Here is an 18,540-nt window from a genome sequence, read left to right on the forward strand (position 1 = left end):
CAATTGGTCAAGCCAATTTTAGCTACACAACTGACTTTTGGGACAAAACCTACTGCTGTGGGTTCGTTCTCTCCAGGATTGTGTTGATATTGCTTCAAGTGGACGATAGGCTACATCAATGACAAGAGCATAATCCTTTTGGCAGCATCTCAACTTACCCCCCCCCCCTCTCTCTGAATAAAGACCTCTCTCTCTCTCTCTCTCTCTCTCTCTCTCTCTCTCTCTCTCTCTCTCTCTCTATGTATCTCTCTGCCCATTCACACTTCTTTCTCAGCCGTCAAGACCACTTCACACCCACCACCGCCCTTTTCGCGTCAAATAAACAATTTCCACCCAGAGAATAGAAATGGTAGTACCCGATTTGTGTTACCCGGTTAACCGGGAGGACAACCCCCGCTATTCACCCCTGATTGTCTCGCACTGTAACCAGATAGGGGTCTAGTGTGGAGTAGCAGTGTCCACGAGTGGAGGGGTACTCCCCCCCCCCCCCCTCCAATGATAGCCAAATCAGGTTAAAATCGTTATGCAGACGATTGGTGACGCGTTCAAAACAAGCCGAAAAAACCCAATGCACCCTGTGTCTGATGTGTCTGACAACACCTCCGCGCGGAGGGGTTTTGCGGCCAGCGCAGTGAAGATAAAGAGGGATAATTTTCTCGGCTCGCGCGGCAGCAAGCAGGATGTCTCTAGACTGAATGGTCTTGTGATCAACACAAAACTCTGCTCACCCTCTTGAAAACACTTCGCAGTTGCGTCGATGAGTTCTTTGGTAGTGGTTATGGGATGGTGTGCATTGTTACAGATCTATGCAATCGTGCAATCTTGTCGCTTGTGTGGTGAAGATAGATTTTTTACCCACGCCAGGATAATTACCAGTGGATGTTATGCAATGGCGGGGATTATTACGAAAGTCGTGTTCTTATTTTTGTTTTTGTTCTTTTAATCACTAATGTAGTGCTTGGCTAAACTCGGCTTTTCGGGTTTTCCGGTCTCACATGCCCCTGAGGGCGTAAACTTAACATTTCTCTTGGCTAGACTCTTGCACAACAGTGACGACAGACGTTGTCGTTGGCGTTGAGGGCGTGATTTGAATATCCCTACAGTTGCTGTTTGCACTGTGGTTGGGGGACAAGTACCAGTGACATTGAGTCCACTGCCTCACCTTTCAACTTAACCCCCTCCCCCCTCCCCCTCCCCCCCCCCCCCCCCCCCCCCCCCGTCCTTGCCCTTTACACCTTAGTACAGCACAGTGCTTTTCTGTCGCTGTCCTCTCTAACTTCTATAGACACACGGGAGCTTTCTTCATCTGACAATATCTTCTGTCAAGACTCGCCCCCCCCCCTCCCTTATTCCATGACGAACGCATCTACGCAAAAAAAACACACACACACACACACAAAAACAACACAAAGAACTATGGTATCTGTGTTAACAAGTCTCAGATTAAGATTTATCATTTTTTCTTGAAAATACCGACAAGTCCACCTTTCTGTGAAGGTTAGCCTTGTGAATAACAGTACATCCGTGGGCAGAACTATAATCCTTTTAGTCGTTTCAGTCTGTGTTGCCGACAAAAGATAAAAAGTCCCATCAAATGCAGATTAAACCAGCTGAAGAAGAAATAGTGTTGCAGATTTCTGTCAGAAAATGGAAGACGTGCTTGAACTGAACACAACAGCGTTTTGTGTTCAGCGAGTATCAGATTCTCATTTTTCAACAGTCAGTGGTCAAGTGCCAATGACCTTACTTTTCTCTCTGTGCCCCCTCTCAACCCCCACCCCCCTCCCGGTCCATCCGCATTTCCCGTTGCTCTCTTTTCATGTCTCTCAGATCCTGCCTCGCCTGACAAAGTGTAGGCTTTGTGGTGTCTGTCACACGGAGATAATCTGTCCACCCCCAAATCCATCTCACCGGACAAGAACCTTAGAAATATTCGGGGCATTCTGTCTTGCTTACCGTCAACTTTTGGTGGACACAGAATTTTGTCAGGAATTATTGCCTTGTCCACAATCCAGAATGTATTTTAAGTTGTTCTAGTGTAGTATGCGTGTGGGTGTTTTTCGAGAAAAACTGGTTTATCATTCGTTTGTAGTTTTTTTTTGCTCGTTTAAGAAGCCGAATGTCCGCATTGCATGTGTGTGTTTTTTTCAAACAAAAGTGTGTGTTCGTTTGTTTGTTCGTTTAAGAAGGATTTTTGTCCTCACGTAATTTTGTAGTTGTCATCTTTGATAGTGGTTGACCCTTGTTCTGCTGTCAAAATACCATAGTCAGCTGCGACCTGCGCCGTCCAGGTTCCGTCCCCACCTCCTGTACGTGACCTGCGCCGTCCAGGTTCCGTCCCCACCTCCTGTACGTGACCTGCGCCGTCCAGGTTCCGTCCCCGCCTCCTGTACGTGACCTGCGCCGTCCAGGTTCCGTCCCCGCCTCCTGTACGTGACCTGCGCCGTCCAGGTTCCGTCCCCACCTCCTGTACGTGACCTGCGCCGTCCAGGTTCCGTCCCCACCTCCTGTACGTGACCTGCGCCGTCCAGGTTCCGTCCCCACCTCCTGTACGTGACCTGCGCCGTCCAGGTTCCGTCCCCGCCTCCTGTACGTGACCTGCGTTCCTTGATTGCACGTATCCACGCACACTTCAGCAGCATCAATTATGGTTAAAATGGAATATTAGCACCCATACACACCACACCTTCTTTCCTCGCCGAACAAGAGAAAAAAACACTCTGTTCTCCTCTCCCAACACCGACTGCACCACCATCACCACCCCCACCACCATCACCACCATTGCTACCATTGCTACCACTGAGTGAACTTCTGAGAATGCCTCTCTGTTCAGAATATTTGCTGTTCTAGTCTCTACAACACACTCAGCGATTGTCAAAGAAACGGCTTTGATGGAAGAAATATCGTTCCCCCCTAATAATAAAGGATTTTACTGACGTCGAAGAAGTACGATGTATATTTTGACCCCTCCCCCCACCTCCCGGACTCATTCCTCCCTGACAATAAAGGTTTTATATTTAAGACGTCAAAAAAACGGCTTTGGGGTAGAAGCACGATGATTGTCTATGTTGCACTCCCCCACCCCACCCCCCACCCCCCTCCCCTCCCTGCACCGGACACAGCCCTCCCTGACAATAAAGGATTTAACAGACGTCGAAGCACGATGTATATTCACCCCCCCCTCCTCCCCGCCCTTTCCCCCGTACACACCCCTTCCTGAAAATAAAGGATTTAACTGACGTCGCAGAAGAAAGCTTACAGGCAGAAGTACATTTGCTCCGCCACCACCCACATTGCTGATGGCTATGGCGATAGAGACACAAGATGCTAGGTTATTTTGACAGACTTGATGTGTATATTGTTGTTGATGATGTTGTTGTTGGCTTGGCGTGGTTTGTTCATGAAGACTCTTGAACCCGGTTAGATTCTGCGTCTGATCGCCCGTTCGTGTATTTTCGTGTACGTACTATACAGTTGCAGCATGTGGGTTGTTCCCCCCTGAAGAACTGAATTAGTTTTCTGGAACGTGTTCAAGACTCATGCAATTTTGGGATGTTAGAAGTGCGTGTGTGTGTGGCTTTTTACTGGACCGATCTTTATGAAATTTTACATGAGAGTTCCTGGGATTGATATCCCCGAATTTTTTTTTCATTTTTTTTATAAATGTCTTTGATGACGTCATATCCGGCTTTTCGTGAAAGTTGAGGCGGCACTGTCACGCTCTCATTTTTCAACCAAATTGGTTGAAATTTTGGTCAAGTAATCTTCGACGAAGCCCGGACTTCGATATTGCATTTCAGCTTGGTGGCTTAAAAATTAATTAATGACTTTGGTCATAAAAAATCGGAAAATTGTAAAAAAAAATGTTTTTATATAAAACGATTCAAATTTACCTTCATCTTATTCTCCATCATTTTCTGATTCCAAAAACATATAAATATGTTATATTTGGATTAAAAACAAGCTCTGAAAATTAAATATATAAAAATTATTATCAAAATTAAATTGTCGAAATCAATTTAAAAACACTTTCATCTTATTCCTTGTCGGTTCCTGATTCCAAAAACATATAGATATGATATGTTTGGATTAAAAACACGCTCAGAAAGTTAAAACAAAGAGAGGTACAGAAAAGCGTGCTATCCTTCTTAGCGCAACTTGTCAATTTCACTGCCTTTGCCATGAGCGGTAGGACTGACGATGCTACGAGTATACGGTCTTGCTGAAAAATGGCATTGCGTTCAGTTTCATTCTGTGAGTTCGACAGCTACTTGACTAAATGTTGTATTTTCGCCTTACGCGACTTGTTTCTGATTGTAGGATACAAAAATGTTGCCATCTTATTTGGCTTTTGCTCCCAACCACTTTGCAAATGCACTCCTTGTACAACAAAGTAGGGCCTTTGCCAAAACAGATCAAGCGTTCAGTTGCACACCCACACACCCACACACACACACACACAAATACACACACGTACACACCAACGCACGCACGCACGCACGCACGCACGCACACACACACACACACACACACACACACACACACACACACACACACACACACACACACACACCTGTCTAGACAAACACACACGGACATGCAGACGTCTGGACCTTACATTAGATGAACTTTCACACTCAATATTATTATGTAAATATAATTATGATAAAAGAGACACAAAAATAATTCATGATTGCTGAATATGATAAATGAATAAAAATCGTCAGGTGCTTTTGTCATTTGGCAGTATAAGGACACCCACGCTATGACAAAGATAAATTGATACAATCATCCACGGACGGTAGTTGACATTTACAGGCTCACAGGGGATACGCTAGAATCGTCACGGATCCGTAGCTCACCCTAGCTCTCGGTAATATCTCTTGCGGTTTTCAAAGAATTTTGACATTTTCGGACTGGCCGTGAGAATGAAGGTTAGACAGTGGTTCTATGGGTTACTGTGTACCTAATTGAATTAATATTTAACCTTCGCTTGACGGACAACTATCTCTCAGGGACAAAACCAACTAAAAGTGGTACATGTATGTGGAGTAATACCCAACCAACAAGACCACTTTCCTGGCAAATGTTAACGTTCCATTGGAGTTGTGGTTCATGCTGAGGGGTGTGGTAACTGGAAATCGGTCGCAGTAGATTTACTACATGAGATACCAGAGGTAGTCATATAATCAGAGCCTGTGCTGTTTTGCAGTTGCATTTTCCTCAAAATGTTTACGCTTAAACGTCGATGTTTTGTGACTGCAAGATTGTCCAAAAATGTGTCAGTCAACGGCTTTGCTTTGTCCATTAAGGGACAGTTTTATACTTGTCTTCGTGCATTTCCTGAGTTTAAGATCTTGATTTAAATTGATACCAATATTGTGACCTGTGTCAGGCATTGCGTGTTTTATTTGATAAATCTGGCCAATGGGACATCATCTTTCGCCAAAGCACAAACGTGTCCCGCCAGGTGTGCATTTTTACATAGAGAAAACTATTGTACTGTTCAACAGTTGGCATCTTTGCATAAATCATCTTCGAAAAAGCATTTCTCAACCAACACCGGAGATGATAAAAATTGGTTATCTTCAGTTTGTAAGTCAAAACTTAGAATTCAGCAGCATAGGCAATGCTTAGTATTTGCACCTTATACAATGTAATGGCAACTGAAATGGCAATGGCTCATGGTTCTGCATTTTCATTATTTGAGTATCAAGGACAGGGCAATGGGACACCTAATCCTACCTAACTCTGTTGGACATTTTCATTATTTGAGTATCAAGGACAGGGCAATGGGACACCTAATCCTACCCAACTCTGTTGGACATTTTCGTGATATTGTGAGTGTTACGAAACATTGCAAGTTCTAAAAGCTAGTTTCTGAAGTTCTGAAGAACAGTTGAATAACGTTGCTTTGAATTATGACCAGCTTCCGTTTGCAGTATGATTAATTTGAGAACAGAGCTAAGAGCTTTCCCTTCAGGACCTTTTCATAGTGGACAGCTCTTTGACAAAAGGCTGTTTATTCTAAAGTCATGTTTGTAACTCATTTGAGGTCATTAGTGTCTTCAGACACGTACGACTGTCGCGTGTAGGCCACATACTTCTCTCTTCGTCTTATACCCGCATAGTCCTGTCGTGTCGTTAATCCTGTCTGCATGTTTTAACTTTTCTGTGACCTTTCGGGAAAGGGGGGGGGGGGGGCACTAGATGTTATCATGGTCAAGGATGGAGGATGGGGTATGTGCAAAGTGGACTCTTCCGCTGTACAGAGATTATGTGGATTTACTTGTGAAAGCCAGCTTTTACTTCAGGTCTTAACGTAGCTTTAACACGCTGACAGGCCCAGATTTAGCAACGGTGAAGAGAATGATGACGAGACTCATTGGTAGATTCATTTTGGATGAAATAATAGTTGAAGGTGCGTAGGGCTCATACTGTGTGGATAGAAAGGGAAATGGAGTAAAGGATTTCAATGAGGACAGACACACAGATAGATACGAACACACAGGCACGCACGCACGTACGCATTCATACGCACGTACAGACAAACACAGACATACACACAGACACAGTCAGACACACACACACACACACACACACACACACACACACACACACACACACACACACACACACACGCATAAACATAAACATAAACACACACACACACACACACAAACATAAACACACACACACACCACACACGCACACACACAGGGATACAAAACCTTTGACAAAAGGTATCAAAGACAATTTTTAGTCCTCAGGTCTACGGTAGCGTAAAGCGATGACATGCGATCTCGTTACTATTTGTACAACGCAGAGACGTATCTCATTTCAGGAAAGCCCTCCTATTGTAAGCTTTTACGGTAGCTTTAGTGCCATTGACTGTGGAGAGGGCTGTTTGAAAACATGCAGCTTACTATGGAGTAGACATGGATTAATAATGACATATGACTCCCCTCACAAGCATGGCCGGCTCACGCCCCCCCCCCCTTCCCTTTTATAGCCCTAGTTGTATTCTGATAAGAGAAAAACGAGGACCAAGATTTTGCTCAACCATCACTTTTTGTTCATTTGATTTGCAGGTCTTTAGGTTCTAGAGTGTTGTGTTTGTGTGTGTTTGAACTCATAAAAGTCAGAGACAAAGTGTGGCCAGCATCAGTCCCTCTCCGCACCAAACTCTATGGGAGCAGACAAGACCTGGAAGCCACGACGTCATTCGTCTCGCAGACTAAACTGATGGTGTGACGGCGAACGCAAGAAGAAGAAGAAGAACTCATACAAAATATCTGTCTTTTCAGGATCGGGGTTGTGCTTTTTCCGTTATGCCACTCGTTGGTGTTATGGAATTGTCCATTTCTTTTGTTGACTGTTATTTGATAATGTCCCGGAAGAGAGAACAGAACTGGTGCTCCTACGGAATATAAAAGAGCTTTGACTGCAGTCTCGTCATCTCAAGATCTGCAACTCGGCATTTTGATCATAGAGCCTAATAACTGATTAAGATACAATACACCTTGTTCATGCAAAGGTAATTATAAAGTGACAGGGTCATTTTAGTTGAAGAGACACTTTTGTAGATCCGAAAAGATTTAGTTCCAATCCCCCCCCCCCCCCAATTCTGATTTTCATACCAGTGATAAATAGTACAGTCTTGCGTAGTCGTTGCGTATATCTTTTTCATGATAGTACGGTCTTGCATAATCGTTGCGGATCTGTTTCAGTCTACCTTGTTGTAGAAAACTTCAACTGAACTGCACTGAACTGAACTAAACTTTATTTTCCGAGGATAAAGATTTAAGGCTGCGCCTTTTCTCACAATCTTTCATTGGGACGCACAAACATACAATAAAGCAAATAAAAAAACAAAAAAAACAAGAGGGGGGTGGGGGGGGGGGGGTGGTGATGAAGATCAGCAATTACAGCAGCAGCATCCATCAACCAGCAGTAGTGGCAGAGAGTGTAGAAAGCCTTCAACAGTGCCTGTTAGTGGCAGGTTATCATAGTAGCAGAATCCATAGTGTAGGTGCAGACATCGCTCAGAGTGCTTCTGGTTTCTGATGGCTGACCTTTGTTGGCCTGACCTGAATTCTCAAAAGAATCACCACGGGATGGCCGTTTTATCTGATCTTCCATATGTACTACTGTTTGTTCTCTGCTGCTGCGGCTCGGAAGCAAAACGTAGGGGAAAGCTGGCATCCCCCTGAGTAGTTCCTCCCTTGTGTGTGACAACCACCGTCAGATTGGGTGAATTCTTGCCGCCGCTGCCATTCCTGTCCAGATTGCTTCCAACCGTTCTTTCCGCTTTTTCTGTTGCTCTGTTTCCTCTTCCGTGTGTGCGGTTCTTTCATGTTCTGTTTGTATGAGTGTGTTATATACACATTACCTGTACCTTGTGAGTGCCCCATGTGTTTGTCAGCATAGGAAAGTAGACTCACTGATGTCCACATGTTTGTTGGTCATGTCCGCGGCCATGAATGTTTCATAGATATTGGGATGCGTTGCTGTCCGGTCCTTGAGATTGTGAACTCTTTCTTCTCGCGGGCCACTCTGTCGCACAGAAACGCACTTGAACAGTATCGCCTTATGCCATTTACATTCGGCCTTATAATATACTTTGCAAAGTTGCTTTGGTTTTGGTTCAAAACTGCTTTTATGGTTATGCTCCATCCTCCTCACTCATCTCACTTTCTCTTTTGATGGCGAAGAACTGATTAGACCGTTGATGACATCAGTGACTGGTGCCAATGGAAAAGACTCATCAGCTTTCAGACACCACACAAATTTCACCATGGCTTAAACATGATTGGCCTCTTTAAAAATATATTGTGTTCTATGGGTGCCTGGAACTCAGCTCGACTTCGGTTTCGTCCTTTCCCACCTACTCCTCCTCTGCCCCCCCCCCCTCCCACCCCCTTTTTTTTTATACGTCATCCGTTGAGGGCAGGCGGGGAACTGGTTATACCGTTGATGACATCAGTGACATTGGGTGCCAATGTAGCAGACTCATCAGCTTTCCGAACCCCACCCAAACCGTACCTATGCAGCGTGAACTTGCACTGAACCATCGCAGCCATGATGATGGATCTCTTCAAAGCTCACTCATTCTCTTGACTGTTATTTTTGTCGTCGGTGCTTCCCGGGCGAGAGGCGTTGTGTCATTTTTAGCTCCGTCGTATCTGTCATAGCTCCTTCACATCCAATCATGTCACAGTAGCTCTCACCCCACAGTTACCCACACCCCCACATACCGACTCTGATGGGGTGGTCGTGCGCAATGCATTCATCATGTTCGGATGAAGTTGGGAGGGAGGATGTATGTCATGGGTTAGACTTTTTGTGGTTTTTCCCCTACTCCTTTGTCAACTTCACTTCTTTTCCTACTTTTACTTCTTTTTCAATGTTTCCTTCTTTTCCTTCTTCATCTGCCAACTTTTGCTTCTGTTTCTTCTTCATCTGCCAACTTTTACTTCTGTTCCTTCTTCATCTGCCAACTTTTGCTTCTGTTCCTTCTTCATCTGCCAACTTTTGCTTCTGTTCCTTCTTCATCTGCCAACTTTTGCTTCTGTTCCTTCTTCATCTGCCAACTTTTACTTCTGTTCCTACTTCATCTGCCAACTTTTACTTTTTTTCCTGCATCATCTGCCAACTTTTGCTTAATTTCGTACTTCATCTGCCAACGTTTGCTTAATTTCGTACTTCATCTGCCAACTTTTGCTTAATTTCGTACTTCATCTGCCAAGTGTTACTTCTGTTCCTACCTCATCTGCCAAGTTTTGCTTAATTTCGTACTTCATCTGCCAACTTTTACTTCTGTTCCTACTTCATCTGCCAACTTTTGCTTAATTTCGTACTTCATCTGCCAACTTTTACTTCTGTTCCTTCTTCATCTGCCAACTTTTGCTTAATTTCGTACTTCATCTGCCAACTTTTACTTCTGTTCCTTCTTTATCTGCCAACTTTTACTTCTGTTCCTTCTTCATTTGCCAACTTTTGCTTAATTTCGTACTTCATCTGCCAACTTTTACTTCTGTTCCTTCTTCATCTGCCAACTGTTACTTCTGTTCCTTCTTCATCTGCCAACTTTTTCTTCTGTTCCTTCTTCATCTGCCAACTTTTACTTCTGTTCCTACTTCATCTGCCAACTTTTACTTCTGTTCCTACTTCATCTGCCAACTTTTACTTCTGTTCCTACTTCATCTGCCAACTTTTACTTCTGTTCCTACTTCATCTGCCAACTTTTACTTCTGTTCCTACTTCATCTGCCAACTTATACTTTTTTTCCCTGCATCATTTGCCAACTTTTGCTTCTGTTCCAACTTCATCTGCCAACTTTTACTTCTGTTCCTACTTCATCTGCCAACTTTTACTTCTGTTCCTACTTCATCTGCCAACTTTTACTTCTGTTCCTACTTCATCTGCCAACTTTTACTTCTGTACTTACTTCATCTGCCAACTTTTACTTCTGTACTTACTTCATCTGCCAACTTTTACTTCTGTTCCAACTTCATCTGCCAACTTTTACTTCTGTTCCTACTTCATCTGCCAACTTTTACTTCTGTACTTACTTCATCTGCCAACTTTTACTTCTGTTCCTACTTCATCTGCCAACTTTTACTTCTGTTCCTACTTCATCTGCCAACTTTTACTTCTGTTCCTACTTCATCTGCCAACTTTTACTTCTGTTCCTTCTTCATCTGCCAACTTTTACTTCTGTACTTACTTCATCTGCCAACTTTTACTTCTGTACTTACTTCATCTGCCAACTTTTACTTCTGTTCCTACTTCATCTGCCAACTTTTACTTCTGTTCCTACTTCATCTGCCAACTTTTACTTCTGTTCCTACTTCATCTGCCAACTTTTACTTCTGTTCCTACTTCATCTGCCAACTTTTACTTCTGTTCCTACTTCATCTGCCAACTTTTACTTCTGTTCCTACTTCATCTGCCAACTTTTACTTCTGTTCCTACTTCATCTGCCAACTTTTACTTCTGTTCCTACTTCATCTGCCAACTTTTACTTCTGTTCCTACTTCATCTGCCAACTTTTACTTCTGTTCCTACTTCATCTGCCAACTTTTACTTTTTTCCCTGCATCATCTGCCAACTTTTGCTTCTGTTCCTTCTTCATCTGCCAACTTTTACTTCTGTTCCAACTTCATCTGCCAACTTTTACTTCTGTTCCTACTTCATCTGCCAACTTTTGCTTAATTTCGTACTTCATCTGCCAACTTTTACTTCTGTTCCTACTTCATCTGCCAACTTTTACTTCTGTTCCTACTTCATCTGCCAACTTTTACTTCTGTTCCTACTTCATCTGCCAACTTTTACTTCTGTTCCTACTTCATCTGCCAACTTTTACTTCTGTTCCTTCTTCATCTGCCAACTTTTGCTTCTGTTCCTTCTTCATCTGCCAACTTTTACTTCTGTTTCAACTTCATCTGCCAACTTTTACTTCTGTTCCTACTTCATCTGCCAACTTTTACTTCTGTTCCTACTTCATCTGCCAACTTTTACTTCTGTTCCTACTTCATCTGCCAACTTTTACTTCTGTTCCTACTTCATCTGCCAACTTTTACTTCTGTTCCTACTTCATCTGCCAACTTTTACTTCTGTTCCTACTTCATCTGCCAACTTTTACTTCTGTTCCTACTTCATCTGCCAACTTTTACTTCTGTTCCTACTTCATCTGCCAACTTTTACTTCTGTTCCTACTTCATCTGCCAACTTTTACTTCTGTTCCTACTTCATCTGCCAAATTTTACCTTTTTTCCTGTATCATCTGCCAACTTTTACTTCTTTTCATACGTTTCTTTTGTTTTATTTTCCTACTACTTTTGAAACGTGTTTTTATTTATTTTACGTTACCTTTATAATTACTTCTTTTCTGTCGTTGCTTTTACTTCTCTTCCTACTTTCCACAGTGCAACATGCATTCGTGATTTCTGAAGTCGGGAGGGAGAAAATATGTCAACTTTTTGCCATGTACTTCTTTTCCTGCTTCTTTTTCGAACTTATACTTCTTTTCTATCGCTACTACAGTGTTGTCATTTCTCTACTTTTTTTTGTTTTGCTTTGCCAAAAATGCCGGTCGGGCTGAAGTCGAAGACTGAAAATTGTGTCAAGTGTTTGCCTTTTACTTTACCCCGGCGGTTGTAGCTTTAGTGTAAGACGGGTCTGAAAAGGCGGAGCTGGTAAAAGGGGTTTGGGGTCAACCACAGGAGCTTGTATCCAATCGCCGGTCGATCATTATTTACTCCTTATTCCATTTATTTACTCCTTACTTCCATACCCTTACTACTACTACTTTATATTATAGTAGTAGTAAGGGTAAGCATGCAGCAGTAAATAATAAGCATGCAGGAGTAAATAATTATCGACCGGTGGTTGGATACAAGCTCCTGTGGGGTCAACGAACTTCCAAGCGCGGCGCTTTTCTGTTCACCCTGAGCCTTCTCTTTGTGTATTGTGTTTGCCTGTGAAAAACATTGTTAATGTTGCGATAGTCCAGAATCCAGAAATAAACAGAAATAAACACGTTGACGTCGAAACATTGTTGCGATAGTCCGGAATCACGTTGACGTCTGTCTGTCGGTCTGTCTGTCTGTCGGTCTGTCTGTCTCTCCCCCTCCAGAACCCCACCCCTTCCCGTATTCACAGATGCAACAGTCAACTTGCCTGCCAGTATCCCTCTGTCTGTCTGTCTGTCTGTCTCCAGATTCCCATCCCCTCCCCCTATTTACAAAATGCAGCAGAAGACAAGAAGTGAGACGGGTGAGGCGAGACAGGGAGATTCAGTGCACTCCTGAGTTCAGGAATCCCCGTAGATAGACGTGCGAGTAGTTCATGGCGAACAGCTATGAGGTGAGGGCTTATCTGGATCCACTCCATCCATCATCCACATAATGGAGCTGATGAAAAGATGTGCAGGGCCACTCAGTGCGACATTTCCACCACGTCTGCCTTCTCTCTCTCTCTCTCTCTCTCTCTCTCTCTCTCTCTCTCTCTCTCTCTCTCTCTCTCTCTCTCTGTCTCTCTCTCTCTGCGTTCATGGGCTAAAACTCCCACGTACACTCGTGTGTTTTGTGTTTTTAAAAACATTTGTATGCTGTGGGCTGTTACGTGTATGACTGTTTTTATCCCGCCATTTAGGCAGCCATACGCCGCTTTCGGGGGATTTCTCTTTCTTTTTCACGAGAACGCGCATCGAAGACTTTCTCGGGTCCATGCGCAAACGTAGCACTTGGGTTTCTTTATATATTCTGTTTTTGTTGTAGTTGCCCTTGTTTTTCTTCTTCTGGTTTTTTGAGTCACTTGAGAAAAAGTGTCAATATAACACTTACCTCGACAGTACTATTCTTGCACATTATCTATTATAGGCCGAAAAAATTGGACAAAACGCTGAGTGGGTACAATTATCTCCCATAACCATGCGCCACCGTGGATCCCAAGCACTGTCCGAGTGCTTCCCCCTTACAGGATGTAGGTGGCGCGTCCTCTTTCTTTTTTCGCGCGTGTCAGACCGGCTGTGTTTCTGCTACGCTCCCGGATTATTTTGGACTAAGAGGCTTCTTTTCTGTGTGGACTATCACCTGTTGGATTATTGTGTGTTATTCCACTTCTGGCTTGAGGCTACGTTGTGTTTCCTTCAACTTGTGCCTCCGTTTTTGTGTGGCGGACTCGGCGTGCCTCCCGTCCTACTTCGTGGTGACCGGTCGTCTGCTTCTCGTTTCGCCGCATTCACTTGAGTATTGACCTAAATTTTCTTTGAATTTTGTTAATTCTCGGTCTTTAAGGGTACGTACAGGGCGAGGTAGGATTTCTCGTCCTGTTTTGGGCTCTGGTTCTACGGAACCAGAGTCTGCCGGGGGCAACCCTTCTCCGGGCGCCCAGCGTCATGTTTTACGCACGGAGAAGGGGATCTTTCGGCGCTCCGACTCTCCCTCCCCAAACGCTTTGCGTTTGCGGCGAGGGAGGGCGGAGAAAGCCTGTTTGAGCAAGCTCAATGCGAGCTTGCTCAAACAGGCTGGGCTTGAGCCTGGGACTTCGGGCGGGGCTGCGCCGTCGAAGGTTCGGGGAAGGTCGAGGGGAAAGAAAAAGCTTCTTTCTCCTTCTCCTTCAGTGGAACAGGCTTCCCCCCCTTCGACGCCGTTGTCCGGCCCTCAGTCTCAGGCTTCAGCTCCTCCCGGTTTCAAGCCTGGGGGGAAGGTTTCCTTCTCCTCCCTGGCTCGAATCCGGGGGCAGGTCGATTCCCAACCCTCTTTGGGGGTTGGTGAATCCGATCTAGGGGCTACTGGAGAGACTCAGGTTTTGACAGCCAACGGCCATACCACGTTGAAAACACCGGTTCTCGTCCGACCACCGAAGTTAAGCAACGTCGGGCCCGGTTAGTACTTGGATGGGTGACCGCCTGGGAACACCGGGTGCAGTTGGCATTAAAATCTTCCTTTTCCGGTGCCTCTCCTGTGCCCTCCTCGGTTTCCACCGCTGTGGAAGCCAGGAGGGACACGGGTCCTCCTCTGAACTCCCTCGCTGGGTCGTCTGATGCTGTTTCGACAGTAGTTTCGGCCTCCTGGGGGGGGGAGATCGGAGGAGATGACGGGGTCTCTGAATTCCCTCCCCGCTGGGGTTGGGATGCGAATTGACCCCGTTCAGGGCGGTCCTGTGGGGGCAGGGGTTTCAGGCTTCGTACCTACGACCACTGCTACTTCGGTTCCCTCTGACGTCCGTGTGACTGGTGGCTGTCCCTCTTGATAAGACGCTCCGGCCGACTAGTTACTGGACGTGGAGGTGTTCGACAGAACGTGGTACTTCTGTCGAATGGTCAGGGCGACGGGAACATTGTTTCTGTTGCTCAGACCGACACCTCCGACCGGACCGTCTTGACCCCACGCCATTCCTTAGCGTCTGGTGTTCGGGTGACGGATGGTCCGGACCAAGGGTCCGGAACGTTCCAGGCTTACAGGTCGGGATCGAACCGGACCCACGGGTCCCGACTGGACTTGACCTCCGGGTTTGGTCCGGACGGGACCCATGGTACGGGACCGTACCGGACCTTAGGGTCCGGTGCGGGACAGTACCTCTGGCCCTTGCCGGACCCCCCGGACCTACGGGTCCGGATGGTACGGTATGGGACCAGTGGTTCGGTCGGGACCGGACCACCCGACCACCTCTGTTGGTCTGGGTGGTCTGGCACCGAACCGGACCACCGGACCTACGGGTCCGGATGGTACGGTACCGGACCAGTGGTCCGGTCGGGGCCGGACCACTCGACCACCTCTGTTGGTCCGGGTGGTCTGGCACCGAACCGGACCATGCCGGACCTACGGGTCCGGATGGTACGGTATGTCCACGTCCGACCGAGCCACCCGAACACTTCTGTGGGTACGGATGGTTCGGTACCGAACGGGACCTCCGGATGCTACGGGACCGGACCGAACCTACGGGTTCGGATGGTCCGGTACCGGACCAGTGGTCCGGTCCGAACCGGACCACCCGACCACCTCTGTTGGTCCGGATGGTCTGTCACCGAACCGGACCACCGGACCTACGGGTCCGGATGGTACGGTAGGTCCACGTCCGGACCGAACCACCCGAACACTTCTGTGGGTACGGATGGTTCGGTGCCGTACGGGACCTCCGGATGGTACGGGACCGGACCACAGGACCGGACCACCCTATCGAATCGGTCCGGACCACCCGACCACCTCTGTTGGTCCGGATGGTCTGGCACCGAACCGGACCTACGGGTCCGGATGGTACGGTATGTCCACGTCCGGACCGAGCCACCCGAACACTTCTGTGGGTACGGGTGGTTCGGTGCCGAACGGGACCTCCGGATGGTACGGGACCGGACCGGACCTACGGGTCCGGATGGTCCGGTACTGGACCGGTGGTCCGGTCCGGACCGGACCACCCTACCACCTCTGTTGGTCCGGATGGTCTGGCACCGGACCACCGGACTAACGGGTCCGGATGGTACGGTGTGTCCACGTCCGGACCGAACCACCCGAACACTTCTGTGGGTACGGATGGTTCGGTGCCGAACGGGACCTCCGGATGGTACGGGACCGGACCGGAACACCGGACCACCCTACCGGACCGGTCCGGACCACCCGACCACCTCTGTTGGTCCGGATGGTCTGGCACCGAACCGGACCTACGGGTCCGGATGGTACGGTACGTCCACGCCCGGACCGAGCCACCCGAACACTTCTGTGCGTACGGATGGTTCGGTGCCGAACAGGACCTCCGGATGGTACCGGACCTACGGGTCCGGACCTACGGGTCCGGCCCTACGGGTCCGGATGGCCCGGTGCCGGACCACCCGACCACCTCTGTTGGTCTGGATGGTCTGGCACCGAACCGGACCATACCGGACCACGGGTCCGGATGGTACGGTATGTCCACGTCCGGACCTAACCACCCGAACACTTCTGTGGGTACGATGGTTCGGTGCCGAACGGGACCTCCGGATGGTCCGGCACCGGACCGGAACACCGGACCACCCTACCGGACCGGATCGGCACCCCCGACCGGACCGGACCATTTCTTTTCTGATCAGACCCGATGGGTTCCTGTTCAGTCTATAAATGGCGGGGGTTCGTTGGCTGGGCTGACCCAACAGTCGCAGGGTTGTTGTTTTTCTCCCCCTTCGGCTGCTGGAGACGTTTCGTCTTTGGGGCAGGGGTCTTCGCGGCCTCTTGCTTCTGTGGGCGTTTCTTCACAGCCTGCTTCATCGCTTTCGGCTCTTCCCCCTCAAGCTCCCTACACTCCTGCTTTTGAGGAGTTGTCGGGAAGTGAAGAGGAGAGTGAGTCGGAGGACGATAGGGAGGAGGATCAGGGTCGCCCTGAGGTTAACACTGATCCTCTACCCTTGCCGATTTCTGATGGAACTTCCGAAGCTATGCTTCGTACTTTCCAACAGTACATGACAGACATCACGCGGCGTCTTGACGTCACGGATGCCTCTCTTAAGCGTCTGTCGTCTAGTGTTGACACACAGGACCTGGACCCGGGGTCTGAGGACGAGAGGCAGGAGGCTCGTCCTCGCACAGCTAGAAGGACGTTTGAACAGTTTCAGGACGTCCTTCCCTGAGACGTCCTTTGAGTCCGCTTCGGCCCGGGCGCGGGAGGCTCACGCCGCGTCTGCCGGCGGCTCGTTTTATGAACGATCCGTCCGCCGGCAATTCGCGTTCCACCCTAGTCTTAGTGCCACGGTGGAAGCGGCAGCACATCGCCTGAGGAGTACAGATTCACGTGCAAACGCGACCTATGTTCCTCGGGAGGACGCGGGTTCAGTGCCATGCTTTCCTTCGGGAGGCGCACCTCTACTGTTTCCTCGTGTCCAATCTGTTTCGTCCCTCCCTTTTCCCTTTGACTCTCGAACTCTCCCTTTCCAGACTTCGAGTGTTTAGGGTGGGGCTGACGGTGATGTGTTCGTTGGGGAGGTGCCTTCGGTCAAGAAGGTGGAACTGAGCTCTGCTTCGTTCCACAATCTTGAGGCCACCGTTTCTTCCACAGTCGAGGCCCAATCACAGGCCTTGACATGGATGAGCACGCTGTCCACACTGTTGGACCCTCCCGATCGGGCAGAGTCCGATTCCACTCGGGTCCTTGACACGGTTCGAGTGGATCGGGCTTTGCATGCCGTGCGATCTTGCGTGACGTCTGCGGCAGAATTGGCCATTGGAACACGGGTCCACTTTATTGGCCCTGTTCCGTGATCATTTTCTGCCTACTTCTATAGTGCCTCCGGATATGAGGAAGAGTCTGAGGAACACGTTTCCTCAGCCTTCTTCCCTCTTTCATCCGGACACTGTTCGTTCTGTGGTGGAGTCCACACGCCAGAGGAACACTGATTCTCTGATGGTTGGCCTCGCTGCTTCGGCGACGGCGGCGGGGAGTAAGAGAAGTGCTACAGTCACCTCCAGCTCCCAGCCTCAGAAGAAGAAGAAGAAGAAGCCAGTTTCACTGCCTCCTTCTTCCTCCTCTTAGGCGCCTGTTGCGTTCCCAAGCAAGACGAAGGGTGCTCAGACAGGTAAGGGGAAGCAGCACCACCAGGGGGGGTGGTCGCAAGCCTGCGCCTGCCCGCCAGCAGAATTTTCAGTGAGTCCCGGCCCTACGTTGACGCCCCCTCAAGTTGCCCCTCTTTCGTCCGTCGGTTCCCTTTTTCGGGCCCGCGGCATGTGGGGCAGACTGGTCTCCAACCAGTTTTTCTTGAGGGTGGTGTGGTCGGGGTTTTCTCTACCGCTGTCGTCACAACCTCTATTGTCCGCTCTACCCTGGATGTTCCCCCCTCCTCGAGACCCTGCCAGATGGCAGGCTCTTCAGGACGAGGTGAACTCGTTGGTCGAGAAGAAGGCGGTCTACCCCCTTTCTCAGCCTTCTCCGGGGTTCTGCTCCCGCCTGTTCACCGTCCCCAAAAAGGACGGCCGGTTCAGGCCGGTGTTGGACCTCTCCACCTTGAACTTGTACCTTCACAGGTGCAAGTTCAAGATGGAAACCCCTTCGTCGGTCCGGTTGGCCATCCGG

General features: G+C 48.0%; 1 protein-coding gene and 1 non-coding gene across 11 annotated transcripts in view; both read left to right on the plus strand.

Moving 5' to 3' along the window:
- The window catches only part of LOC138978661 (basement membrane-specific heparan sulfate proteoglycan core protein-like), a 307,598-nt gene that overhangs the window by 48,101 nt on the left and 240,957 nt on the right, over window positions 1–18,540 (plus strand). The gene's annotated exons all lie outside the window — the stretch shown is intronic.
- Window positions 14,323–14,441, plus strand: LOC138979318 (5S ribosomal RNA). Its single transcript, XR_011459998.1, has one exon. It is a non-coding gene; the product is annotated as a 5S ribosomal RNA (ribosomal RNA).

This window comes from Littorina saxatilis, linkage group LG10, assembly GCF_037325665.1.
Source record: "Littorina saxatilis isolate snail1 linkage group LG10, US_GU_Lsax_2.0, whole genome shotgun sequence".
Taxonomy (NCBI): domain Eukaryota; kingdom Metazoa; phylum Mollusca; class Gastropoda; order Littorinimorpha; family Littorinidae; genus Littorina; species Littorina saxatilis.